Genomic DNA, 21375 nt, shown 5'->3' on the forward strand with positions numbered 1-21375 from the left:
AAAGGGCTGAGCCAGAAGTGCTGATATGTTTACTGTACGCTTTTCCATGTTGCAGAATACAGAACAAAAGGGGAGACAAAGTTTATTGTCTGGTGTGCTGGGAGCTGAGGTAGTTATCACCAGGCCCCCATGCTTGGCTCATTCTAAAGGCTCAGGACAGCCTTTACGGAGGGGGTGCGATGCGCACAAAGGACTTCAGCCAAGTCATGGAGCTGATTATGAGCCTGTTGCCTTCAGAAGGCTTTGGAGCTGTTTCTTAGAGTTTAGGTCATTCCTGTTTATCCCTGCAATGTTCACAAGGCCAAGGAGGGAGCTGTGAGTTCTGCACAATGTGCTTCCTGTACAGCACAGACAGGTAGGCCTGAGTTAATGATTTCTGTGTTGCCCTGACACATCAAAACAGTCTGTTACAAGCTCTTCCTTCCCCTTCCCCCACACTTTTGGAAAATCTACCATAGGTCTTTATTTGAAACACTCAAGGATGGTATTTCAGGAAAGATTACTATTTGGTGGTCATCTGTGACAGCCTGTACCCTGCTATTATTTGCAATTTCAGTCCATCACCAATATTTTATGACTGCATTTGCAGTTACTGTCAGCTGAACAATATTTAATTCCTTGACTCACAAACTCTGTCTTGTCAACAAATACACATTCTCAGGCCCCATTATGCTTCTAGTGGCATTTGCAGGTTGCTTTCTTTTTTATTTTTACTGCTGCTGGAAATCAAGGTTTACTAAGATATCCAACGTTCAAGAGCAATAGAGTAATAAAATAATTTTAAAAGGTGGTAAACTGAAGAAATTATTTGCTGGTACATAGCTTATTTAAGGCAATGGGCGTCATTTCCACTTAAAAAGAAAAGTGGTACTTTTGTATTAAAAAAACCCTAAAGCCATGGGCCTATGCAGGGCTTCCCCTTACCCCCATCATCTAAGGGTGTTGGCAGACCTAAATTTAAAAATATATGCCATTACAGCTTTCTTTGAGAATCAACCTACGATTACGAAAGTTCTAGAAAGTGCCAAACTCTAAGGGGTTGTACCTATGTTAATATTTCCTAACCAATGACAGTACTTGGCAGTCATCATCATTGGCTTGTTTTCAGACTTAAAATTAAAATCTGTATTATTGCAGTTGAATTTTAAGCATAGTTTAAATGGTAAACAGAAAGACCATCTTTTACAACTTCTTTGTGGCAAACAAGAGGACAGAGATGTTCAAGAGGTTTTCTAATTCAGTGGCTACCAACTGCCAGACCACAAGACATGAGAAATGGTCCACAAAATATTTAAAAATACCCGAGCCCTCCTCGTAGAACTAAAGTAATCAAACGAAAGAAAATAGTAAAAGTAAAAATAATAAATGAACACTCAAATCTCAGATTTTTCTGATTGTAAACGAAGGTGAATATGGAAGAAAGATACAAGATGCTCTATGGCTTTATGTGAAATGTTATATATCTCTTAAATGCTCTTCAGAACATTTATGTGATACTTAGATTAACTGAATAAAGGCATCAAACTTTTACTGCCTAACTTATCTTAAAGATCTCCAGTGATAGCTTTTTCACAAAATCTCTGAGCAGCCTGTGCCAGTTATTAACCATTCCCTAATAGACATAAGCTATACCTCTCACTGCAACTTGGCTCCATCACTTTTTGTTCTGTCTCACAGATACAGAGAACAGGTTCTTCCCCTCCCCTTTTGTAACAGCCAACGCTGAGTACAAGATTGAAATTACTCATGTGGCTAAAAATGCCTGTTTACCAGAAAGTAATTACAAATCCTTATCTTGCATCTCATCAGCCAAGTACTAGCATTTGTCTTAGTGGGACTACAGAGGTGATAGAAGATGAAAGGTTTGAAACCCCATTAACCAGAAACTATACATTCAGAAATAAACAATCTGCTGCCTTTATAGAAGGATTCACATTTGTCTGGAAAGAAATGGAAAGGTCTCAGAAATACTAATGTAAAACTTTTTTAGCAACACCACTGTGTTGCCTCTGGCAATATTCTTATGACTGTGTATATATTAATATATATTTTTATTTCACATGACTTCCTCTTCCCTCTAATTGTGTCCTGCAGATTTTTAGAACAGGTAATTACTTCTCTAGACTCTTAAAAAATTGCCGTGTTTTGTCTAAAAATATGTTTAATTGTAACTTTTTGGAAACCTTGCTTGTTACTGAAAAATTAATCAGTAGAATCAGGGAACTAATTTTAATGATGATTGCTGTTTTAATGGGGGAATATTTTTAGCTAAATCTAAAATGCAAAAAGGCTTTACGGTTTGGTGGAACTTTAAGTGAGTACAAAACTGTAATACATCTACCAAGCACAGATAACGCATTATCTTAATTCAAATTATGAAGGTATTTATAGAACAGACCAGCAAGTGGCAGTACATGTTGTGCATAAATCATGAATGATAAGACTAAAATCTTTAAAATGAAACTAAATAGACAGTCAAACAAGCTTTCATGTACAGTCTTATTAATTTTAACTGTCCTGCCAAGAATTGTAAATGCTTCATTCCACATGACCTTATTTATTTTCCTGGAAATAATAAGTATCTCTCAATTTTAGGAAAGATAGGAAACAACTCTCCTGTAACTGCTGGGATACATTTGTGTCTCAGTTAATCAAAATGTATGTACTGTAAGCCTGATGTTGGCTCAGAGTGGAAAATGGAATTTTCCAGAGACTGTAGTGTTATGAATTGCCATGACTCATAACATATTCCAATAAATAATCACTGCCTATGGGTAGTGTATTGTAATGGATGCAGAATGCCTACTCCAATGGTCTTTGACCCTGGATCTTTTATGTGAACTCCATTTTATGCAGTTTATTTTCATAGTTGAAATGTTAGATGAAACCATAATATTTACTATTACAGATTTGTTCAAAGTCAGTGTAATACATTGCTAGGCAACATCCAGCAAGGAAAATGAAAAAAAATAAAAAAAGAAAAAAAAAAAGGTGTTGTCTTCATTGAGTTAGCTAAGAGAACAAATATTAAATGTGTGGGTTTTGATAATATACTAGTTTGAAAGCCCTAGTCATCTTTGTAAAGTGTTATAAATGGAAGTATGCTTTTCTTCTCCAGCAATATTTAGATGAATGTACTGTGTGACTGTAATGACTGATACCCTCTGAGGTGAAAATAATCTCCATAACCTAAAGACAGACATAGAGAGAAATAAAGGAGGGAACCACTGGTATTTTGCAAGAGTAGATCATCTCTGACCCAGAGATTCCAGTACTATGAAGAAGGAGAAATACTCTTACTGGAGCCCTTTTAACTCCTTCCCTGCCGGTTTAAAATATTAGCCAGAGTGCTAAATACTGCTGCTTGTGAATCGGAGTGTTGGCACATTTGCACGTTGTGTGTTGAATGAGATTGGTAATCTTTACTATGTAGCTTTCATGAAAAGGCACAGAAATTGCTTTCCTTTTGCATCCCTCTTCCCAGGGTTGCCAAGCACAATGGCTCCACTTGTTTCCTGTGTAAAATAAGGCACTTCAAGTGGCAGGCTGCAGCTTTTGTTAGTGAAATGCAGTTGACTAAAAATATGTGAACTACATTGTTTGAATTTCAGAAAAAAGTTCTGCATTTTTAGGTTGCATTTGCAAATGGGCCAGAAGCAGTGATTGGTGGTGTTCTCTGATGCAGCAGTCCAGAATGGAAGGAATACATTCAGTACAGGAGAACTAAAATTCAGTACCTTTTATGACTGATTAATTTTATTTCTCTCCTTTCCCCCAGAACTGTGTCCTCTTTTCGGTGCTTCAGCCTACTTTTAGGTATTCTTTCCATCTAAGGATGTTCACTTTTTCTTGGAATGACTTTTGAGAGAGCAGAAAGGAGAACCACAGCTATTAGTATCACAAATGGAAATCATTAGGCTAAGACGGTCTTTCTCACTTGCTCTCTGAATAAATATGTGTCCCATGCAAAATGAAATATACCCAGCAGGAGGAACCAGAAGACATTCTCCTGCATATACTTAAGTGTACTGAATATATGCATTTTTCTCTGTGGACTTAAAGATTTAAATCTGTCTCACAAGCTTTTTAGAAGATTTCAAGAACAAGATGATGGGAGTGGGATTTGGGAGAAATTATGCTTGCTGACTTCTACTGGAGATATTCCACTCAGTGCCAAAAAATACATAAACAGTACCTGAAGATGTGCCTATGAAGTAAAAAGCATAAAATACAGGCAACAAAAAAAGTATTCTTTACTGAGTCTTGTCCAGTTTGGCTGAGAAGCTAAAGCTATGTTTTTAACTGTAAAGCCCCACTGCATGCACACAAGACAGGTAAGGCTGCCTATCTCATGTGGTGCTTTGGAGGTTCTTCTGCATAAATACTATGATGGAAACCATTTCAACAAGGCTGTTTCTTAGCCATTGTCTTCCCAGCCTCTACTATTCTCTCTCTGCTGAACTTTGCACTTTTTCTTCTTGAATCTTCTACAATTTCTGTTGGCCTTGTTCCCAAGTTTATCAAGGTGTTCTGGACTCAGTCTCTGCTGTGAGTTGATGAGATTTGCTGATCCTAGGGCTGATGTGTCTGATCAACATCAGAAACTACTGCTGTATTCAGGGTTTACATGTGCTGAAAGGTTCTGAGACACTGTTATCTTTTTATTCGGAACTTTGCTATGCAAGTTGAAGCTACATAGTCTGAAAAACTGAGAAGGCTGGCTTGAACTGTACTTCATAGTATCTCCCTCAGAAGAGGAGGTACAATTTCCTTCCAGCCTAATCTAAGAAAAAATCTCAGGTTTCCCATTTGACTCATATTTCCATTTGTTACGTGAGGTCTCTGACTGAAGCGTTGTTATATGAAAGGTTGGCAGTGTCATGCAGTTAGGTGTACTCAAAGTATTTCTAGTAACACAGACTTTTCAAAGACTTTATTTAAGATCCCACAGAAGTAAAGCACAGGAGATCTAGATGATCAGGCCAAGCATAAAGCAGAATTTTGTTTATTTAAAGGAATATTTACCTCCGTGTTTGGTTACTGCTCCATTTCAGACACTAAGGAAGTTAGGAATGGTTTGGCATTTATTTGGCTGTCTTCTGAATGTGGGTCTCTGAATTTCCCCTCAGTTGCACTTCTGTTGCTTAAGTCCTATGCTAGATCTTTGCCTATGAACCTTCTCAAATTTAAATTTAGTGTTATGCTGGACAACTGCTGAAGAAGTTGCCCTTCTTTTTCTGGGCCTGTATAGACATCCAGCTGTTCCTGCTGAGGACTTTGGCTAAAAGATAGCATCTAGTCTGCAACGACTATATTTAATGGGTTAGGAAATGTCAGCGTAAATAACAATCAGAAAAAAACTAATACAGCTCTGCCTTGGGGCTTGTCATAGCCCTAGCTACAAAACACTGGATGATCAGTTACCATGGCTGTAACATCATAGTGAGGATTCCAGACTTCCAGAATGGAAGACTTACAGCACCACATAAATTCTTCTGCACTTGCTATTACTTTTGCTTCCTATTACAAAGGGAAGGGAATCCCCTGAGTGTGTGGTAACTGGCAGTGTTTATTTTGGGCTACATTGCAGATGGTATACCCAGGTGATGTTTTCTGATTCAAAGCTAAGGTCAATAAAAAGTGATGGAAAATGTTAGCAGAGTCTTGGCCAGATTCTCTCTGTGCCTTTAGGAATCTGAATAAGACTTTCTTTACTGGTACAATATGTTCTTTGTTATTCCTTGCTCAGCCTCTACCCACCCTCTTACTACATGGCAAAGGAAGCTTAAAAGGAGAACATATCCTCCAGTAATTTTCCTCTGAAGCAATGATGTAATAGGAAGAAAAAAACCAAATAATGTGGTGAGTGAAGCAGAAGTGGAACAACTAAATGATACAGGTTTAATTTCTCTCTTAAGATTCCTTCCACAAGAAAAAGGAGATGGTCTAAAATGTTTCAATCCAACCACATCAAAGTAGAGAAATCATACAAAAAATTCAGGAGAAACAATAAACAATACACATAACACATCCAGAATTTAAACTTTCTGGCAGTAATGAAAAAGGTATGCGATTACATTTAACCTCCCTATTTTTTTAAGTTTAAAACAAAATATGCCTTTCTATTCAAGGTTGATTTCTCCCATTACTGTAAGCTGGTGGACAAGCAATAAAAATGTTAAGCTGAAGTGCATTGATAAACAAGAGACCTGGCCATAATTCACTACTATAACAGGAAAAATAGGAAGCCAAAAAAGCAATCTGAAATACTAACAGACCTCCATAAACAGCTCCTGGAGCCTGTGCTGTTATTCTTGCAGTATGCAACAATTGTTAGACGAGTTCTTAATAGGTCATAATCTGAAACTTTTGCATCAAGTATATTCAGCAGAAAATCTATGAACGCAAAGTAAAATCACAATCAGGTGAACTGCATGATTCATGAATCAAATAAAAAGCAGACAAAAAATATCACATTTTAGGTCAATATATAACAACTGTAGTTGAGTCTGCTGTTTTCAGCTGAAAGAAAAATAGAGGCCTAGGAAAAGTAAATTGCTGAAGACCAGGAAGAAAGTAATTTAGAGCTTCTAAATATAGAAATGTCTCGTGTTGTTTTTTTTTTGTTTTTTTTTTTAATAAAAGATATGACCAGCTGCAAGAGCCATCCAGATCAGCACATTTTTTCATGATGTCTTGTTGACCTTTTCCCTTATATTGAACGTAAGTCCCAAAACAGAAGGGATCTGAATCCTTCCACATCTCTAATGAAATGGGGGTGGGGGTGGTGCGGGTGCACAAGTAAATAACAATTAAACTCATGTGGTAGTTCAGAACAATTAATTCTTTATATACATAAGCCCCTACAAAAAATACTAACTTTAATGACTACCACAAGACAATCTCTCACTCTTTGTTTCTGAGAATAAAAATGTATTGAAGCAACATATTATTAATTGCAGTTCATTTGTATACATATTTTGGTTTGTCTTTGCTTGTGTTGTGGAAGTACATATGTTCTTAGCTGACGATGGATATGACAGCAAGAACGAGTAGAAGGAAGTGGAAGAATAAATTCATGAGAAGTTCACATATTAGGGCTTCAGTGAAAGGATTTGTGATGATCCAAACCTTTCAGACGTTTTGTTTCATGTTGACACTTCTTATTCTTGTTGGTTTATTGTTCTGTACCATGTTGATGTACATTCAAATTTATGAATAATACTTAACTAACCTAAAGAAGGTTCATAAACTCACATGTGTTTTAAAAAACTGATTTATTTTTTTTTTACAATCTCGGATTTAAACAAGCATCAAATATTTATTGTTTTATTAAACAATCTTCTGATTGCTCAGAGCCATCAAAAGGTTTCTTTGTCAGTGTTCTGCAGAAATAAGCTGGATACCTGTAAGTCAACTGGATAGGATTTTAGAAGTAATTTAGATCTGGTTATGATTAATTTTGGAAAATAGACCTGCTGACAGGATCTTAAAGAAGAGAAGGAGCAATTAAAAAAAAACAACTATGTAATATTCAGGGTTCCTTCAACTCTTCTTTGTACCTTTTAATAATTAGGTTAGGCTTCCAACAACTAGAAAAGAATCTAGTGACCTATGTCTACAAGTACTGAATAACACTGGAAAAAATGCCACTTTGTTTAATGTCCTGTGTAATCTGTTTCAAGGGCTTCTAAAATGTTGCTATATTTATTTCAGTGGTGTATTATAGGCCTCATAGCAAAGATTCTTATGTCCATTAAAGGTATGCACATACACTTTTGAAAAACGTCTACCTTCATGTCAATAGAAGACATTTGGTTGTTGTATATTTCTACAGCCTTTTCAAGAAGGAACTCAAAAGTAACCAAGAACTTTCCCACCCTGCACTTGCATAGGTGATTGATTCTAGATTTATGGGGTTTAGAGTCCTATTTCTGACAAGCACATCCCATCTGTGATCACAGCTGTTTACTTTCAGAGAAGAACTGCAGCAGCGTAAGTAACACCTAAACCCCAGGAAATCATAGGCTTTCCTGTCTGTGGATCTGTAGTGGGCAAGCTCCACTCACTAAGACTTCAGCAAGCTCCCGGAACACTGGGCTTGGTTGATCTGAGTTATTGGGTTCTTGGCTCTGCTTGCTTTGTCCTATCATATGCTAAGCTAATTTATAAACTTTATTTAAATATATATTTATATTTGTGCATTTTTATATTTAAGCATTTGGAGAAATATATATTTTTAATCTAGAAGGTAAAATTAATGCTGTAGCCATATATTAAGACATATCAGTTTTTAAAGTCCCTATTTCCTTCTTTCTCAGGGCTGTATATTCCAGAAAAAAAAAATGCCACCTGCATACCCTAATTAAAAAGTATGGCGTATATGCATATAAGACAAACACATTTCATAATAAAATGATTCATCATAAAAATGATAAAGAAATTAAGAAGGCAGCAGAGATGAACTATAAACACATTTGTTGGAGAAGAACTAAAAGGTCATTGAAACAAGGCAAAAGAAGTTAAAAAATTATAAGAAAAACAAAAAGAAGAGAATAAGATAATTACACAAGTGATTAAGATAAATAATAGGAAATATTTCGGTAATATGTAGAACAAGAAGCCAGTGAATGAGAACATTGTTCTTCTAAGAGACAGCAAAGGGAAGTTATTGAAGAGGAAATTTGCTTGAGACCAAAATTAATCATTTTGCTCATTGTTCACAAGGAGGATGGAGACATGATAGCAGATACCAACATATTATTGCCAAAGGGAGGAAGAATATATACTGGTGTTATGAAACATGCATGTTATAGGAATGACTTTTCTCCAGGTCAGTGGTGGTTCTTCCAGAAAGCTATTGGAAGGGTAAAAGACATATATATATATATGGACAGGAAGACGCACAACTGTACTAGTGCCTACTTGAACTTGGAAAACTTGATGCTATGCTTAAAAGGTCAGCTTATGAAGTACATCAGATTGTAATGTTTCTTCACTATAAACACATCTTTGCCCCTATGTATCCAAAACAGAAAAGGAATCCACTTAGGTGTGTACATCTTATCATCACAAATTCATCTATCCTTTTAAGCATTAATTTCTGTGAATATTATAAACATATCTTTGCAGTAGGCAGAGAAATAAAACAGAAAAACACCCATTTTTTTGAAATGCCAAAGGAGTTTTCTTAATTGAATCCTATTATGTGATTATTTAGATGCTAGTAGTTTGTTGGGAAGGAAGATTGAAGCAGACATACATTTAGGTGAGGGTTTTGTTTGTTTGTTTGTTTTAATTTGACCCTAGGAGTTATATACTACTGTGAGGATGTAGATTATCTTGATATATTAAGACTTAGAGACATATACTGTCTGCTTGTTGGAATTCTTGAGTGTAATATGAGTATCCTGAATTTCTGCAGACAGTCCATTAACGTTCTTTGTTTATCTGGAATGCAACTTAAAGCAACTGGTATGTTTTTAGGAAACCCATACTCCAGTTAGGTAAGAATATAAAAAATAGAAACCAAATTACGATCAGGAACTCAAAAGCTTACCTTAGATCTTATTCTCAGTGGTACATACACAGTTATTCACGCTGAACACACATGCCAAGCAGGTGCCCATGGAAATGCTAGTATAGGTATTTCAATCCTTGGAAAACATAGTAGAACATCTTAATGGTGCACTGACAATTATTTGTGGAAATTCCAACTAACAGATGAATACAGATTAGTGTGAACTGGGTTCTTGCCTCTCTTTGGAAAAAGATTGCAGAAAAACTTTTATGTGATGAAGTTGTAAAAAATATACCTAAATCATTACAGAAAAATAATCAAGCAAATTATGATTATACAAAATAGAGAAGAAATTGAAGCTCATTTTAGATTGGCATGATACGGTAGCAATCCAAAGTCTTATTCAGCATCTACTGTGTCAGTTGCAAACTTCCATTAATGTCAGTGGTGCAAGATAAAACTCCTGAAGCTTAAACACTTCAGTCAATATGTTGCTAGTGATCTATTTGTGCCGATAGCAAACAAGCTTAGATGAGGTGACCACTGAAAAGCCCTGTTATAACCTCTCATCTTTTTTACTCTATAAACCAATGTCATGTGAACAGAGTCATCCATAAACTGGAAAAATTTATGGAAAGAGGAACAGGGAAATCAATAAAAATGTAAGAAGGCAATAAAAATCAAAATTGCTTAGAAAAGTAAAGGCTGGAGAGATACAGTAAATACCTTAAGCACATCAATAAAATGAAATATATACTTCAAAATAAGAATGAGAATAAAATAAAATATAAGATTAAAGACATATTTCAAAATACAGATTTGAAAACTAAAAATGTTCCTATATTTTCTTTCAGGCTCGAAAAAATAGGAATGACTAAATTTAGTGCAACTTTAATGCTCCACAAATAAATTTTGGTTTTTGTCTGAGGAGTGGGTTTGTTGTTTTTGTCTTGAGATGTTTGTTTGGGGTTTTGTTGTCTTGTTTGGGTGGTTTTATTTGGTTTTGGCATTTGGATTTCTTTGCAAGTATTGTGTCGGTAAAAATTGACATTAAAAAATGAAAGCTGAGTTTCATTTACAAGTTCATAATGCCAGAATCTGGGGCTGTAGAAGAATGACAACACTACAGATAAAGTGGTAGGCCCTGGGGAAGTCAACACAAAAGTTTTGACTTCACTGCAAGTACTGCTAAGTTCGTGGTAAAAGCACAAGACCTGGTAAGATCAAAGTGCCTGAATAGTCTTTAAGTTGTTTTTGGTTAGCAAAATTCTCAGTTTAAAATTGTAGATGTGAAAAATAAGATACTTAGTGCTGAAACTGTTGTAGGGTATTTTAGCCTTTCTCAGCATTAGCTGGGCTAGGAGCAGAAGTCATTTGCATAGACCTGACCTTATTGAAGTGTTAGTACAGAACTGGATGAGGTTCAAGATTAAACCCAAGAGTGTTTCTATTGAAATATCTATAAAAATTATTAGAAAATGAGTACAAATAATCTACCTGTGATGTAAATGAAAAAGAGAGACCATGATTCAAAAAATTAAGGAAAAAAATAGTAAAGGATTTAAATAAAATTTATTTGTATGTAGAATTCTGAAAGAAACTTTCTTCCTGAAGAAAATACTTAGTAGGGCTTATTTACCAAGAAGCCTATGAAGAAAATAAGTTAGGGACTTGATTAAAACAGAAGATGATGTCAGGGAGAAATCCTCCTCTCTGCTGCACTTTGTGTTTGATATTGGGAACAGTGGCATGAAGGCTTTTCCTCCACACAGCAGACAGGCTGTGCTTTAGCAGAGGAGGCCATTAGCTTTGGTCGGATTAAAGGACCAGTATGGGATTTGGAAGAATATGGGAGTATTTCTGCATCAGACAGCTAGGGAGTTGAGCAAGAGGCACACCTCTCTACAGCAAGATAAAATGCTAAATGGCTGCACATGGTTTTATATTGAAGAGTTAAAATGTTTTCTGTGTCCAATCTGATTTGCTTAAAGCAAAAGGCATAGGCATCTAGCGCAAGCACAGGGTAGAGACAACTTGTCTTCAGATTTCACAAAGGTCTTCTGAAACAGTTTGCACAGCTTCAACATTATCCATCTATTGCTACTATTTCTTTTTAAGAAGTACTCAGCCCAAGGAGAACTGAATGCCATTTGGCACTCAGGACACCAGTATAAAATGAAAAAAAAAAATAATTAAAGACTATAATAGTCTATTCATAGTGTATTAGTACAGTCAGACATCTAACTAGCTAAGGTTTATTAGTGTGTCATTAGCAAATATTAGCTTGTGGCAGAGTTTTCCTTAAAAGATTTTTAATGCCATATTGTCATCAGGAAGATTCATGATCAATGGGATTTATGTATTTCACAAAAGGCCAGAACAGGGAAAAATCTGTTTTCTTATCTTGTATCAGTTGAGATGTTAAATGAAATCCGTGGAGATATAATTACTTTCAGGAATCAATTTCAGGAAAAGAAAATGTATACATCTTGAAGACCAGCATACCAAGACAAATTTTGGATTATCAGAAAATACAGATATTTGAAAATTGATAGAAAATATAGATATTTGTTGCAGAGAGACATGCCTAGATATTGACATAAAGATGGACTAAATGGCAAATCATGATGATCTCAATCTGGAATGTCTATGAAGCTCTGGCATTATGACACCTACTGTATGAGATTCCAAATTTATACATACATATCTATATACACACACACACACATATATATATGTATGCATTTTTTAAGGTGACAGAAATGGACACAAAACAGTTGTATATTGCAGTAACATTTTTAAGCATATACAAAGCAATAACCAACCAATGTCACCAAACAACCTTTAATTATAGCCATCTAAACAGAATTTCAAAAATGGTTAAATGTGAGTAGAGATGTCTAGTGTGTCTTGAAATTTAGCAAGAAAATCCTGTTCTTGAAACGATATCTGGCAAAATGCTCAGTAACACAACATAGGAAGCAGTCCTTTACAGGTGTACACACACACACACAAATAGGTCATTTATATCTCTATGTGATGCACAAAAAACAACAACAAAACACATATTATTTAAAAAAAAATATTGCATTTAAGGTGCAAAGGCAAGATGTCTCAGTGTCTTTCTAAACAAATTGTGACAAGTTATTTGCTGATGGCAGGGACAGAGATAGCAGTCTGTCATCTAGGAAAGGAACATTTGGAAGTGTCCTTGTCCCTCTGGAATTTTTATTTTTTTCCCTGAGTGTATTGGTGGTGGAGGTGGGGGCAAGCAAAACTCTCAGACCTGTTCATATTGGTTGAAAGCCAAAACTCTCAAGGATTTCAACTGTGAAATTTAGGAAATGCCACGCATCACACACAACTGATTTTGTGTTGGAAGCTGCTCTTAGTTTTCACTTTTACTGTGTGGCAATATGCAATAACTCCATGTGCAGCAAAAGAAGGCAGGACACGTCTTCTCATTAATATATATACCGTATATATATGGTGACTTAGCAGCAAGCCAAGGTGGGATTTATCTGACTAAATGTACACATCTACAACACAGTCACCCTAAGTTGTCTTTGCTGCTCTCGAACATCAAGTCAGGATAGTAAAGTTGCATCTAAGACACAATTAAACTTTCTTAAAGTAAATGCCTAAAAAACATTAATCATGCCTTACAAACAAACTTACTATAAAACCAGCTTACACTGTTGTCATCTGCATGTAAATGTGTAAAGCTAGGTTAGAAGAATCCTTGGCAGCAAGTATTGAGGCATGTCTTGGTGCCTTATCTTTGCACCTTCAGTAAATGATTATTTATGTGATAAACTTCTTGGACTTTTCTATCCTCTCTTGGATATGCTTTTAAATAAAATCCAGACATGGGTCACTCCTAATTATCAACAGCACATGCAAAGTTCTGCCAGTTATATTTTTTCCTGGAAAAGTGAGATATATGGGAAAGTTTATTGCTATTTCTTATAGGAAAATTTTTTTAGTTGTGATTTGGCTTCCCTCTTCTGTCACCTTAACAAGAGGGGCTGTGAAAAGTGTTGCTGTTCTACATCCCAGTGAGTTTAATATGACAAGATCCCTCCAAGCACTCTCCAGTCACTGCAGCTGGGGACTCTGCCAGCCTTCAGAGCTCATACAAATGATGTACTACTGTCTGCTCTGGGTATCAAAACCAGCCATCAGTCATGCAGCAGCCAAAGCCTGAACTGGATACTACAGAAGAGGGAAAAGAGAAATATAGTCATCCATAACACTTCTCAGTAGTAATCCTGACAGTAATGTATTTTAAAGGTGAAACGTCTTTGTCTTCACCTTCATAGGAGGGGCAAGTTTGAGTCCCAAAAGCTCTGTGATGCAGACCCTTATAAGTATCTTCTTGATTGAAGTAATTGGTAATTTTCACAAATTATGTACAATGTTACTGCTGGCTCTGCCCTCATTTAAAATAATAATCCACAAAGAAGCTTTTTAAGCTTAGAAAGGGTGTTTTAAAGTATTTGGCAGTGAAGTGAGGACTTGATAGACTTGTGAAATCTATGAAAATAGGCTATGTCTTTCTTTAATATCAGTATCTTTCCCTGATTCATAGGACAACTCTAACAATAATCAATTGATAGTGTAAGGTGATGAGAAACTTCATTGGAAGTTGATGTATGTGTGGAATTATCCCTTAATTTTAGAGTATTGTTTGTAAAATCAAGATCATGCCTGTGAAGTTGCCTCTCTTATTGTTTCTTTTCAGAGAGTTTAATTTTGGCAAGCATTCCTTATCTGAGGGATAGCTTTTTAAAACATGATTGTCCTTCTCTGATTAAGACCATGGTTTACTTTCAGCCAAGATGATTATTAAAAAAGGTTTGTTTAATTTCCTGCCTCTAAGCTGTCCACAGGGATTTTTAAAAAAAATAAAAAAAAAAAAATCCCATTGCACTTTATTTGACACAAATCAATATGATTGGCAAACTTTTCTACAAAACTGTCTAATATTAAACATACGTGCTGCCTGAACATGTCTCTAACAGTCTGTGGTTTAAGCTGGTCCCAGTCAGGACAAGCATGTCATTTCCCAGGGAAGGTAGGTTATAGTTTTGGCACTAGACACAGTTACCCAGATTTCCCTTTGCAGGTCTTTAAAAGTAACACCATTTCTAAAAAGGCAGTCCTGTATGATCAATCCTTTTGGGCAATCAGAGCAACCACTTCTTAATGGAGCATGTAGGAGAAAGAAAGTACTGGAAGATGGAATATGCAAAAGCATATTAATGCTCAGTAGATGCATAGGGGAATGGATACAGAGAAACATTTAAAGATGGAGTTGCAGAGCTTGAATTATTCAGTATAGAAAAACAGCTGACACTACTCAAGTTATAAAAGAAAGAAGGTGAAGATGTAGGAGAATAATTATCCTTACTGGAAAACCAGAGAGCCTAAAGAGTGAGATGGAAGTGGGGGAGAAAGAAGAAAAGTAGGTGAAAGGATGACGGAAGAGAAAAAGGTAATTGTTAAGGCTAGAGACCATCAGATATTTCTTGAAGAATTTAGTGGTTAGGCAAGTATAAAGCAGGGAGATTTAGCTAAGTAAGTATACCCAAAAAAGAGTCCAATGATAATATACTACTGATTTAATATGAATAATTTTAATTAGTTGTTTAGTTTTCAATCTACTGCCTCAAAATTTCCCTTCTTTGGAAAAATCCATTAAAATATAATCATGCAATTTAACCATATCCTGAAGCATAACCCACTATGCCTTGCTGCTCATATAGAGAATGGGTTAAAGTCCTTTACTCCCTATGTGCTACTGGAAACACACAGAAGACAACTTTAGTTTGGAAGCCTACAAATAAAAAGTGAGGGCCAGGAGTGACAAGGGACTTTGCACAAAGCCCCAGGCCTGCACTAATCTGTAGGCGTATGTAAAGAACTGATGGTATTTGATGCACTCCAGTGCTTTTCAAAGACAAATCAAATTGCTCTTTAGAAGAATCTTTATGAACCGAGGAGGAATTATTGGTGGAGAGAGTATGATCACAATCAAATGCAGGGAAATCCTCTCATTTCTCCCTCTCCCCATGCTTTGTTATGACAACAATGTCAAGTTGAAAGTGGAAATAGCTCTGTTCTTCATGGACCCTCTCTTTGTCTTCTCCAGGCAGAGAGAATAAGTTGAGATGCTTTGGGAGAATCAGATTCACTTGTTACTTGTGTTTGGCATATTACTTTTCAAGCAGAAGCAATGACCTCAACTCCCTCCCTGCAGTACCAGTTTAGCACCAAGGCTATCTGTTCCCCAGCCTCCCTATGCACAGCTATACAGTTGCATTTTCCCTTCATGAGGCCACTGCATTTCCTGCGTTATGTTACAATACACCAGAAAGCTCCATTAGCAAGCTATCAGGAAGTATACTATGGAGTAAACTCTGGTTCAAAATAACTGTCTCTACACCCTTTAACTGTGTTCCACGTGTTTTTTTTCCCAATTTAGGTATGGAATAAAATATTCCCACAGGAAACGGCCTGTGCTGATCTATACAGTCATATAAATATCCTGTTGGCAGAAGCAGCAGCTACAGCTGTTATGATAAAATGCTTGCTGCGGTAACATTTCTCAAAGAAATAAGATGATTTAAATGTATTCTTCTCTGTCATTCATGTGTACCATTAACTGCCTAAGAAGAGATTAGATTACACTGTAATCTGTGGCATTTCTTGATCAAATCACTGGCTTCAAGCATGATTTTATTCCAAGGACTTTAAAACTCCATGTTACTTTGTAGCCAGGTAAACTAAAATTAGTTGTAAAACAGCAGTTATAAATGGAACAGTGCTTTGATCCTTGACAGTTTTAGAAAACACCAAAATCAATTGCTTTTCAAAACTCCCTTCTTTCCCTTTCCCTTTCCCTTTCCCTTTCCCTTTCCCTTTCCCTTTCCCTTTCCCTTTCCCTTTCCCTTTCCCTTTCTCTCTCCCATTTCCTTTTCCCTTGCCTTTGCCTTTGCCTTTGTTTTTGCTTTTTCCTTTCCCTTTCCTTTTCTCTTCCTTTTGCCCTTCCCCTTCCCCTTCCCCCCTTGCTCCCTCTCTTCCAAAGACAAATTCTCAGCTTCACAGAAAAAGAAAAAAAAATCAGTAAAAGGAACAAACAAAGCCTGTGCTGTGATGCCCTGACTGCTTACTAGAAGACTGGAGAGTGGCCTTGAGGCTACAACTGTTTGCTGTTGGAAAGCCTGACAGGAGTAAACCCAGGAGGCCACATCTGTGAGTGTGTGAATGGAGCAGAGCTGCCCTCCCACACAACAGGAATGCCATTAGAAGTATGTGCTCTGTATGGGAGGAGAAAAAATAATCTGTTTGGTGGATCACTACGGAAACCCAGATACAGTATCACTGCCAAAGTACAGAAGACAGTACAGTTTGTGACTATGACTCAAAATGACTAAAGCAGAAGTCTTTAAATGATGTTGATAAAGCAGGAAAACACAAAAAAGGGAGAACCATGCTTTTAAAAAATGAACTAAAGAAATATAATACTACTATTTTGCCTCACCAGGAAATATAACTATAGGTTATTTCATGTCTGCAGTGCACTGAGGTTACAGAAACTGCAAAGAAATGCGTTTCATAAAGCATGCTACTATAAATTATGTTTTTTCTCACAATTTCTAAACTGTAAGCAATCTATTTATTTAGAGAATCTGTTTCAAGAGGTCTTCTCTGTGATATCTTGCAATTGTAACAGTGTGGAAAGGGGATTGCATGAGTGCATGTGTAAACCTAAATGAATTTCCTTTGGAGCTTTGCTTTGCCCTTTGCTTTTACTAGCATTTTCCAAACCGTCAAAATTATGAGGATAAAACCTGCATGTCTACAGCCTCCCAGTTGTGCCACGTACATGCTACAGCCAGAGCTTAATCTCAGACTGTTACTGGATTAAGACTTCATACATAATTGCATAAAAATTGTTGTCTGGAACAGCTGAAATATTCTGGGGTTTATAGATTGCATATAGGTTGCTGGAAACCATGATTTCTATGATAACATCTCAGAATCAAAACAAAATAAAATGAAAAAAACCAAAGTAAACAGAGCAATTTTCCTTATATAAGAGGTTATTTGATTTACTGTGAACTCTTTTTATTAAGGCAGTTCTGCTCTGTGCCATGTGAACTAAGAAAATGTTATTTCATTACAGAAAAGATAGGAATATATCTTTGTTTTTCAGGCTATAGTTTCACTTTCTTTCTTCTCTCCACCCCCGTCCCCCACCCCTGTCCCCCGCCCCAGCATTACCATGTATTATTTACTGCAACACCTCAGTCACAACAAGAAAGAGAGTATTGAAATCCAGAAAGATTTGACCATTTGAAAGTTGCAGTGGGAGGCAGCATGTAAACATAGCTTTTCTGGAGTTCTTTAACACAGCAAACAGCAGATTAATGGATAAAACTTGCACCAGTAAAAAGTGTATTGGCCAGTGGTGGGTCTGTTTTCCTGTTCTTGTTAACAGAAGTGCAAACATCCTGAAAAATATTGTTCTGTACCTTGTGACTGTGTATATTTTACATTGTATTATTCAGTTCATTTGGCTGGTAGCTTGAAACAGATGGGACTTCTAGAAAATAAATATTTAACCCAGAAGGCCAGTAGCTAATGTTTGAAATCATATTTAGTGAAAGTAGAATGGCATTTATGCCATTGATAGTTATACAAACCTTATGTGTATAACAAGTCTACCTAGCCTTCTATTTTTGATTGTTCATAATTTTATGAAAATGTGCCCTTTGTGTCTAAGATGTTTCTTACTTTGTTGAACTCAGATGTATTCTTCATGTAAAGTTAAAAGAGAAATAAAACCCTTTTCAGCTGTTTTTAAGATATGTGAAGTTGGAAAAATGTGCTCTCTTTTATGTGTTTATTTTTTTCTTTTTTTCATCCACCAGAAATTACTCCATTTTGGATTAAAAAAAAAAATAATCACTCAGTGAAATGCCACTTTTCCTAGCTGGAACAAAATAACAACTTAAAGGCATAATTAAATAATAAAGTTTTAAATCACTGCAGTTCTCATGCTGAGCACCTCAGTGGGTACAAATAAAAGGACAAGTGTATTCGTAAAGCCAGTTGATGTGAAGCTGTATGATTACAGTGAACCCACAACAAATATGTCAATTTATATATTGAGCTGAGTTGAATTTAAGGGCTTGTTGAGTTTCCTCTAATTTGAGAGTATCATATTACATCTCCTTTGCAACAAAAAACCCCTGAGAACGCTTCCATATTGTTAGAATTTTGCATTTGTGAAGACAGAATTGTGAGTGGTTTATTGAAACACATGTACAAATTTGGTTTTGAGAGCATTTTTTTCAGGTAGCAAAGGCCTATACCTTAAGGAAGTGGTTTCCTGCCCTGTACTGTCACACCGCTGCATCATTCAGATTCAGATTTTCCCTGGCTATTAGACTTAACCATGGAAAGAAGCTCTCTTAGAGGTCACACATGAGGCTGGGAACAATGATAGTAGTCACAGTGCCAGAATGTAAAAGGAGTTGTAGTAGGTTTCTTCCAGCAAAAAGTGACTACTGAGTTCTCCAGCAGTTGTAATTTCCAACTCATGTCAAAAGAAGAGTAAGATTGGCTGTGGCCATCATTAACACCCCTGATATCCCCCACAATGTAAAGGTTATCCATTTAGTGAGACGGTCATACTTCCTGCTTTCCAAATACAAGCTGGGTCTAAATGCCTAAACAAAAGACAATAGAAATTCCCTAAACTTCACTTTTGGAGTATGTCTTGTACTTTGCTCAGATGTTACCACAATACTGGACTTGCTACAAGTTTAAAACTTTCACTGTGTTTTGAACACTGCAATAAAAGAATTGCTTAATAGGAGCAACTTCAAAATTTCCTGTCTTATTAGTTTGATGATGCAGTATTTTGTGCTGTAAATGTTGCAGACATAGGAACCCTGTATAGAAGTCAAACTTTAATTACTGGATTTAAACAATGGGCCAAAAAAGTGTGAGCAGTAGCAAGTAGTCAGTCTTTTCCTTTGATCACACATGGTGTGCTGGTGGCAGTTATAATTACTACACTCTACTGATTGCAGAATAAGTTCCTGGGTAGCACTGGTAGTCAGTCTAGGGCTACAAATTGATGCTTTCATCACAGCTATCAGAAGAATTTTTAATATAACAGCACCTCCATCTTTTAAAAGTATGGCACAGCAGCTGGGAAATTGCCTTTGCTGAGCATAATTCTTTTTTCTTGTGTTTTCTTTGCAATAAATAATGAGCTTGGAAAGAATGCCTTATACTTCCTGTCTCATTCATGTTTTGAATTATTGAATCCATACACCATCACAGCACTTGCATATGCAGTTTACTGTGCAGTCATGTAAAAGCTCATTTGTCTACCAGTTAGTGGAAACCTGAAAAATCTACAAAAATATAATGCAATTGACACAAAGAGAATGAGAGAACTGTACAATAAAATCAGGGCTGCACAACTAATCAGGCAATCTTCAAAGGCAGTAATAAACCAGACTAGTGGTTGTGGTGCTTTTTAAAGATTCTGGCACTGAATGGTGGAAATGGATGGACAATTATGGCAAAGGCTGAGGTGCGTACAAAACTCTAGCAGTCTACGTTAGCAGCAGATTCAGATCAGTCACCTATTTTCTGTCTTTTCAGGTGATGAAACATGTGACATGGCAATTATGTTCTAAGTGTTTTTACTAGAGAAAAAAAAAAAAAAAAAAAAAAAAGGAAAACGAGAAGAAGCCATTATCAAAATCTGAATCTACACTAGTTAAAACCCCTAAAGAAGTGTCAAAAATTCCTCTTCTTATTGAAATCTATAAACTGGCATTTATGTCAGTAATAATGGAATTGTGCTGTCTTTACTTCACTTACAGCATAGTGCTTCAGTTCTCCAGGGATATACTTCACTGTCAATTTGCATTAGGCCGTTAGAGCAAAAAGAGCTTTGCTAACTTTGTATGGAAAATAATTTTCTGCTGTTGTTTCTATGGCTAATGTACAATAAAGAGTTTTGCTTTGAAACATGGTACATTTTTTTCATCAGTGATTGATATTCTGTGCTATGTAACCAGCCAGATACACAAAGGGTTCACTCCTCTTGCCTCTTTTGGTGATAGTGCCACATCCGTGAACAGTCTGTAACATGTCAGTCCTTCTGCCTCTCTTCGCATTGGCATCTCAGTTCCTGCTGTCTCAAGAGAGAACACAATACCATCAATTATTTGAAATTTAAAGAATACCTCTAAATTCTAGACCCTGCTTGTCAAAGTTAAGGTTTCTTGTGACATCAGTATTGCATATTGGTATACATCATTATTGCTGTTGAAAATAGCTGAGTGGACTAAATGAAATTAAATATGTAGTTGTTATCTTGGTATCTTTTTGAAGGTTTTATGTAGCATTCTTATCATGCATTTTGGATTGTCATAGATCTGCTATTTATTTTAGCAGTCATTTAGACCTCATAAATAAATCACCATAACAGGACATGACTCACGACTGTAAGGTTCATAAATTAAGATAACTTATCTTTTGACCCCTTTACAGGATATCTGGTCCTTTAAATCACTTCACCAATTTTAATTTACTATATATTTTCCTCCTTCTTCACAAAGACCTATTTTCTTGGGGATGTGGAATATGTGAATGCATAAATTAACACAAAGAACTTGCTTGTAGGGAAATTAACAATTTTTTTCTTTCTGTGAATAATAGAACCCATATCCTTTCTAGACAATTACATATATTAGGAGTACATCCTAAGTTTACTATGTATAGTTCTACTCCAAGTTTTAAACGGAAATGAGCAATTGATT

This window comes from Falco biarmicus, chromosome 4, assembly GCF_023638135.1.
Source record: "Falco biarmicus isolate bFalBia1 chromosome 4, bFalBia1.pri, whole genome shotgun sequence".
Classification (NCBI taxonomy): domain Eukaryota; kingdom Metazoa; phylum Chordata; class Aves; order Falconiformes; family Falconidae; genus Falco; species Falco biarmicus.